The sequence below is a fragment of the Artemia franciscana genome, chromosome 10 (genome assembly GCF_032884065.1).
Source record: "Artemia franciscana chromosome 10, ASM3288406v1, whole genome shotgun sequence".
NCBI lineage: Eukaryota > Metazoa > Arthropoda > Branchiopoda > Anostraca > Artemiidae > Artemia > Artemia franciscana.
The window spans coordinates 46,438,889-46,446,025 of record NC_088872.1 but is presented as its reverse complement, the minus strand read 5'-3'; positions in this window follow the sequence as shown (position 1 = coordinate 46,446,025).

The window sequence follows — 7,137 nt, the reverse complement described above, 5'->3', positions numbered from 1 at the left end:
TGATTTTCATTGAGGTTTCTTGAAATTTAGGGTGTGTTTCTTTCCCCTCTTTTTCTAAAATCAGGCAAATTTTCTCAGATTCGTAGCTTTTAATGGGTAATTCTAAACCAAACGAATCTTGTATATTTGGAATCAGCATAATAAGTCATTTTTTTAATATATACATATTGATATCAAAATTTTTGTTTTTAAGTTTTGGTTGCTATTGACCTGCGTCGCTCCTTACTTGTAAAACCTTTGGTTCACAGTTTAAAATAGACAGTTATATCTAAAGTAACTCATTTTTAGCCAAATTGATTTTGTTTTTACTGAAACGATGCAAAAAACATGCCTTGGGACTGCCTTGAAACATTGAAATTACAAGAGCTGATCCAAGATTTTCTTTAGGGGAGGGGGGGGGGGCAGAATTGATTGCTTCGATAAACTTACGAACAAAGGAATAGCAGCGATTTAAAGGAAACCACGATAATTATGTGTCATTGATAGGTAGTGGAAATGGTCGTAAGTTTAATCCAATCTAAAATGTTCCAATCAAAATTTAATCTAAAATATGATGAGATTTAAATTTCTAATAAATCTGTTGAAATTAAATGGTATAAAAGTATACCCACGATTTAAAGGAAACCATGACAATTATGTGTCGTTGATAGGTAGTGGAAATGGTCGTAAATTGAATCTAATCTAAAATGTTCTAATCAAAATTTAATGTAAAAAATGGTGAAAGTTAAAGTTCTGATAAATCTGTTGAAATTAAATGGTATAAAAGTATTAATACAAAAAATAGTAAGTTATAATTATATAATATATACGTTATTATTAAAAAATGATATTTAAAATTTGTATAATTTTTTGTATTTGCACTTCTGATCGCTATAGCGAGTGAGCTAAGCTTTTTAATGTAAAAAAAAGGTCTTGAACCATCTTTTGGGATCACGTAATCTTTGTGAATTTTTACAGGTCAAAGTAATTAGTTTGTCACCTAACTTTGTGGCATCGCCTAGTAACTATGATGGTAATGAAGCGTAGGAATTGTGGATATAGATACAACTTTTATATTCGTAAAAGATATATCAAACATTAATTACTAGTTCTTTTAGGGGTGTAACAAGAAAAACAGAACGAAGAGATAGAAATACATAGAAGACATTTAAAACGAAGGTTTTCAGCAATAAAGACTGATCACTGTTTCTTTTTAAAAATAGTGTTTTAAGAAACAGTGTCAACTTTGACAAAATCTAAAAATATACTCATCAAAATTTTACTTTTCATAGCAACGTAGCGTATGTTTCCACTTTTTAAAATTCAATGTATTTTGCTTAAATTACAGAAATCAAAATTTTATAAGAAAAAGTCTATTTCTGTATATCCACTCCCGCCATATCTATTTATGACAAAGTCGATGTCTACCACAATAAATCGGTGAAGGTTTATAATGACTAGTCCTGTCAGTCTAGAGTAAGTAAGAGAATTATCCAGTAAAATTTTTGATTTATAAATAGACTTTGACTTAAAAATTATACATAAACGTTTTCCATGGTTGACTCAAAATATGTGTAGTTTCCACTTTTTATCAACATTTTATTGGTAAATGTTTGAAAAAAATCAGTGCCATTTAACTGGCTCAAACTGTAAAAAAAAAAAAATAAATAAATAAAATAAACACATAATTATTTGCCTACTTTTATAAAAAAAAAATCCAAAAACTATTCATCTTAAGGTATTAATCCTATCTTTGAAAGAGGATTTCGACTCATATACTTAGTTTTAAGTGTATACTTATGTGAGCCTTTATCAAAGTTCTAATTAGCTTGACCTTTATTTTGAAGTTTTAGGGCGAACAGAGGAGGTGATATGTCATATAATGCAGTTGCATAATTAATTGAAAATAGGCAGAAAACTGACCACCATTTGCTAATCAAAATCCTAAACTTAATTTAACAATTTTTGAACTTCTCATACAATTGCTTTCTAGGGATACTTTCTTAGGGGATACAAATCCCCTAAAAAAATAATGTTGTAGAAACCATCCCACTTAGCAAAAAAAGCAAACCCAAAAAACCAAAACAGAGAGTCAAAAAAGTAATGATATCAATCTCTTCGCCTCAGTACCATAGCAAGATATGAAAATAAATTTTTGACCGTAAATAGAAGTAAAGATTTTGCTTTTCAGCCCGTCACGACTGCACAATCCTGAAATATCAGATTGAAAGCCTAAAAAGTTAGGATTTAAAATTTTCTGTCCTTGTTGATACGAAATGAAGATTTTTACCTATTAGGTTCTAGCCGAAAAAATGCCAAAAAGCTATTGCATGAAAAATCTGAGATAGTCAATTGATTTAGAATTACCGTTGAGCACGGTATTTGCCATATGGTAAATAGCATATGGTAAATACCAGTATTTACCATACTCATATTGAGCATCCTGCTTCAGAGGCAATAATGCCGCACGATGGCGCAAGGGGTTCTAAAGGTGCAGGTAGTCCTACAAAATAACGGTTAACATGGACATTTATTTTGGCGAAAAGGTCTGTCCCCCAGCAAAGCGGTGTTTTCTGTCATTTCATGGTGCAAAAACTTATTTCTGCTCGTCTTGAGTTTAGTACGGCTCTTTAATTTTCTTTGAAAATTATTTTCCGGATGTTTTTTTTTCAATTAACTTCTGTTTGTTTTTGATTGCCAAAGTTTTTCAACATCTCTAATTTCAAAGTAGATTTTGTTTCAACATCAAAGTTTCGTTAAAGTATGAAAACATAAAAGCGACATTTTTTAACATTAAAATTTCAAAGTTCAACATATCCCTCAACATTCTACTTGTGACAAAGAAATCACAAATAGATGTGGCAGCAGTTGCAAGTTGTGGCAGTTGGAAAGTCATATAGCCGCAGCATTACAGTAATAGTAGTGTCCTTGAAAGTTTCAAGGTAATAGCCTTAAACGTTCCTAAAGTGTTGCAGATACGCCTTTTATATGATTGGATACCGATAGTTCCCTTTAGTTTAGTCGAAAATATCCCAAAATTTTGCCTCAATACTCATAGCCCTTTCAGCGGATTCCAGGACCATACATTCCCCCCTTTCCAGTGATGGATACTACATGTAAAAATTGGACAAATTGCATAATTTAAATTCTTTGCCCTGGGGGCTGTCAGGGGCAGGGGATCACAAGAAGCATATTTATTAGACTTATTGACTTTTTTCGAATAAAATAGCCTTTTGAGATCTCCATCAGTGTTAAGTGGAGTATCTAAAAGGACAAGAGGGGGGACGGTTTTCCTTCGTTTGTTTTTCAATATCCCTTTTAATATGCCTTTTAACTTTCAACTTAATACCCTTAGTCATCTCTTATATATTGCTATTGTATCTTCTTGACAACCCTTCTGCTTATAGTGGACTGTGCTTTTGTTTAACACCCACCTCAACATTTTCAGAAAGTTTTACCTTAATATTGTTAGCCTTTTCGGAAACCCAGGATCAAACTTACCCCCTTTTCCAAATAACCAAATTTGGATAGAGGCAATGGGCAATGTATATAACTTCAGCAATTGCCCCAGGAGCATTGAGGGGTTACCTTATCCCTGAAGGTAAAATTATTCGACTTTTCAACTTTTTTGGTCAGATATTTTTGGAGGAAGGGCAATAACAAAGGGAATGGGAGGGGGACTTTTTGCCCCGCCACTTTTTTACAGCCTCTTAAAATGTTGTGAAAATTTAAACTTGATAGCCTTAGCTCTTCTTGTGACATTGTGTATAGGCCTTTATGAGAAACAGGTTGTAAATAGTATCTTTAAAATTAGTTTAACATGCCTCTTAGCAACCACCAAAATTTCACCTTAATACCCTTAGCCTTTTAAAACCCACCTAGAATCCGTCTTTTGCAAATGATAAATCCTGCATGCAAAACATGCAAATTGCGTAATTTGACAGCTTAGTTTGCTAGAGGATTTGTGTTTTCACACAAAGGTTTTAGCAAACACTTACTTGTCATCCCACAGAATAAAAAAAAAATTAAATCGTAATCTAGCAACTTTTATTAAGAAAAAGCAAAAGTGGCTTAGAGCTAGTTTCCAGCTAAAAACAAGAGCTAAGAGCTCATATGGCACTTGTGACGAGGCCGGAAGAGCCAAGAGCCAAGAGCTCATATGGTATGAGCTCTAGCAAATTTCTAAGAATCAATACATTGATTTAAAAGCAAAATCAGAGGCTTAATGCCGGTCGGGATTTAAAATAAGACCTCTGAGTCACGAGGTCCTTCTAAATATCAAAATTCATTAAGCTCCGATCACCCACTCGTAAGTTATAAATACCGCATTTTTTCTAATTTGTCCTCTTCCTTCAGCCCCCTAGATGGTCGAATCGGGGAAAACGACTTTATCAAGTCCATTTGTGCAGCTCCCTGACACGCCTACCAATTTTCATCGTCCTAGCACGTCCAGAAGCACCAAACGCGCCAAAGCACTAAACCTCACCCCCTAACTCCCCCAAAGAGAACGGATCCAGTACGGTTACCTCAATCACGTATCTACGACATTTGTTTATTCTCACCGCCAAGTTTCATCCCGATTTCTCCACTATAAGCGTTTTCCAAGATTTCCAGTTTCCCCCTCCAACCCCCCGATGTCAACAGATCTGGTCAGACTTTGAAACAAGAGCTCTGAGGTAAGAGTTCCTTCCGATTGTCAAATTTCATTAGATCCGGTCACCTGTTCTTAAGTTAAAAATACCTCAATCTTTCTAATTTTTACAAAATAACACCTCGCGGCTCCCCCAAAGAGAACGGATCCGCTGGTCAAACGACAATGGTCCGCAATATCACGACAATGCTCAAAAATACTTGCTGAGATGTTTCTATTGAAACCTTGCGCCAGCCAAGGGTTTTTCTTCCAGTGGGTGGTGGACTAGTATTGAAAAAAGTTTTTGCAATAAAATGTGAGGATGTTTCTGAATTTAAGAAAAATGCTAATTCACGCACAAGATGTAGCATACAGCGAAGGGGATAGAGCATTTCTAAAAATTTCTTTCTTTTTAAATGTTTTAACACCTCCCTGAGATTCACTGGTCGAATCCATGCGTCATAAAAATAGAAAGTGCCTTTTTGGAATTATATAATCGAATGCTGTCTAGTTCAATTAAATGTTATAAAATAAGTAATACAGGTTTTTCAATAAAAAATTTACCTTACAAACCAAATATACAGTGAATTCTAAATATGTAACGTTTATTAAGCTTAAAGTTACCAATTAAAAGTAATTAGCAAAAGATAATTTTAATAATTTGATAATTCACGCAATTTTACGACAGGGGAGGGAAGCCCTCAAAGATTCGTACGATCAGCATGAAAATTGAAAGATTAAACTAAACATATCTGACATCCAAGAAAACAAGGTTTCTACTTTCTATTTAGGCCTCACGAGAAATTTTGTATTTTTCTCAAAAAAGACGTCACGAATAGTTTGTAGACAAGTTCAAAGTTAAACCATCTTGATAGTATTAGGATTTATGGACCAGCTTTAAAATTTTTAAAAGAACGCTAAGCATCTTCTTCTTTACAAAAACGATAGTTCATTCAATGCTCTCCTCGAGTTAACATCTCAGTATCGGAGAGCGCGCATTTTGACTTATTTTATGCCAATTTTGTGAACACCTGTGAATAGTTATTATGACCAGGAAAAAGAGACGTAATGATATGGAATCCACACGATTATCTGTGCAAGATTCAACAGCCGAAGGGACAATACGTGATTCGATTGATGCACTGACCAGTTCGGTCCATCAGATTTTAGAAACAGTTAAAGCAACGCGGGAGGAGATACAAGGTTTGAGATCTGAATTATCCGAAATCCGTTCAGACATTAGTGGTCTAACCTCCAAAGTGAATGATACTGAAATTAAAACTGCTACCCACTCGGATACAATTACAAAGATTCAGGCAGAATTAAAAGATATAAGAATGAAAGAAACCCATGGATTAGGCCCTCTCACTGATAAGGTCCTCATATTAGAGAATTTGGAAAAGAAAGATAACATTATTGCTTGGAATTTAAAGGCTGCCTCAGTGCCAGAGGCCTCGACGAAAATGGAACACTTGCTGGTAAATTTCTTACAACTAAAAATTAATTTTGAAGTTAAAGAAGTACATAACAAATTTGTGAAAATACGACTCATGAACTCGGATGACAAATTCTCGGTACTTCAAGCGAATAAACAATTACGTGACCAGCCCTGGAAAAAAGACCTTGATAAAGCGACAAAATTTAATTACAATGGAGTTTTCTTCAGTGGTGATGTTAGTAAAACTTGCAGGGAGATTCGCGCTACGCTGAATCAAAAAAAAGAAAGAAATGAAGGATAAAGGTTTTATTGCATGGATCCCACCCACGGTACCACCCACATTATGCTACATAGACCAAGACGGAGTGAAACAAAAAAAGAAGTGGTATAACGTCCCACCAGTCGAATAAATTGTGTATTTTTTTTTATTTTTTTCGCATTATTAGTGATTTGTTAGGATTTGTTCATAACAGTCATTATATAAATCCGCAAATATGTGTTGGTGTGCCCACATTGTTGCCAAAATATGCGTGTTCTCTGTTGAATGAAAAAGAATGAACATACCTCCACCGAAACGCAATGGATTTCTCCGACGTATGCGGTTGTTATATGTGATTAGCTTAGTTTTCTTTTTTGAGTGGTCTTTTGTTAAATTATTGATTAACTGGAGTGAGGCTTTTTTGTTGATTTATGATATTGAGTTTACATAATTTTACCTGATCTTGCAAGCAGAACTAAACTGTTAGAGGAAAATCCTTTTGATATACTGGAATGCTTGAAAGATGTGAAGGATGATGAAGCAGTAATTTTGGAAGATAGCCCGAAAAACAAATATTCATTTATAGATGATTCTATCCCCACATGCAGTAATGTACGTTTTTCTAGCTTTAACTGCGGAGGTTTACTTAATAGCATTGAGTTCATAAATGACATAATTAATAAAAATAAAATTGAAGCTTTAGCGGTAAACAAAACTTTCTTAAATGATAGAAATATTAATGATGTAAAGTTTTTTGATTATGATTTTGTTCACGAGAGTAGAAAACACCATCAGCATGGTGGATTAGGATTTATCATAAGAGAAGAGTTA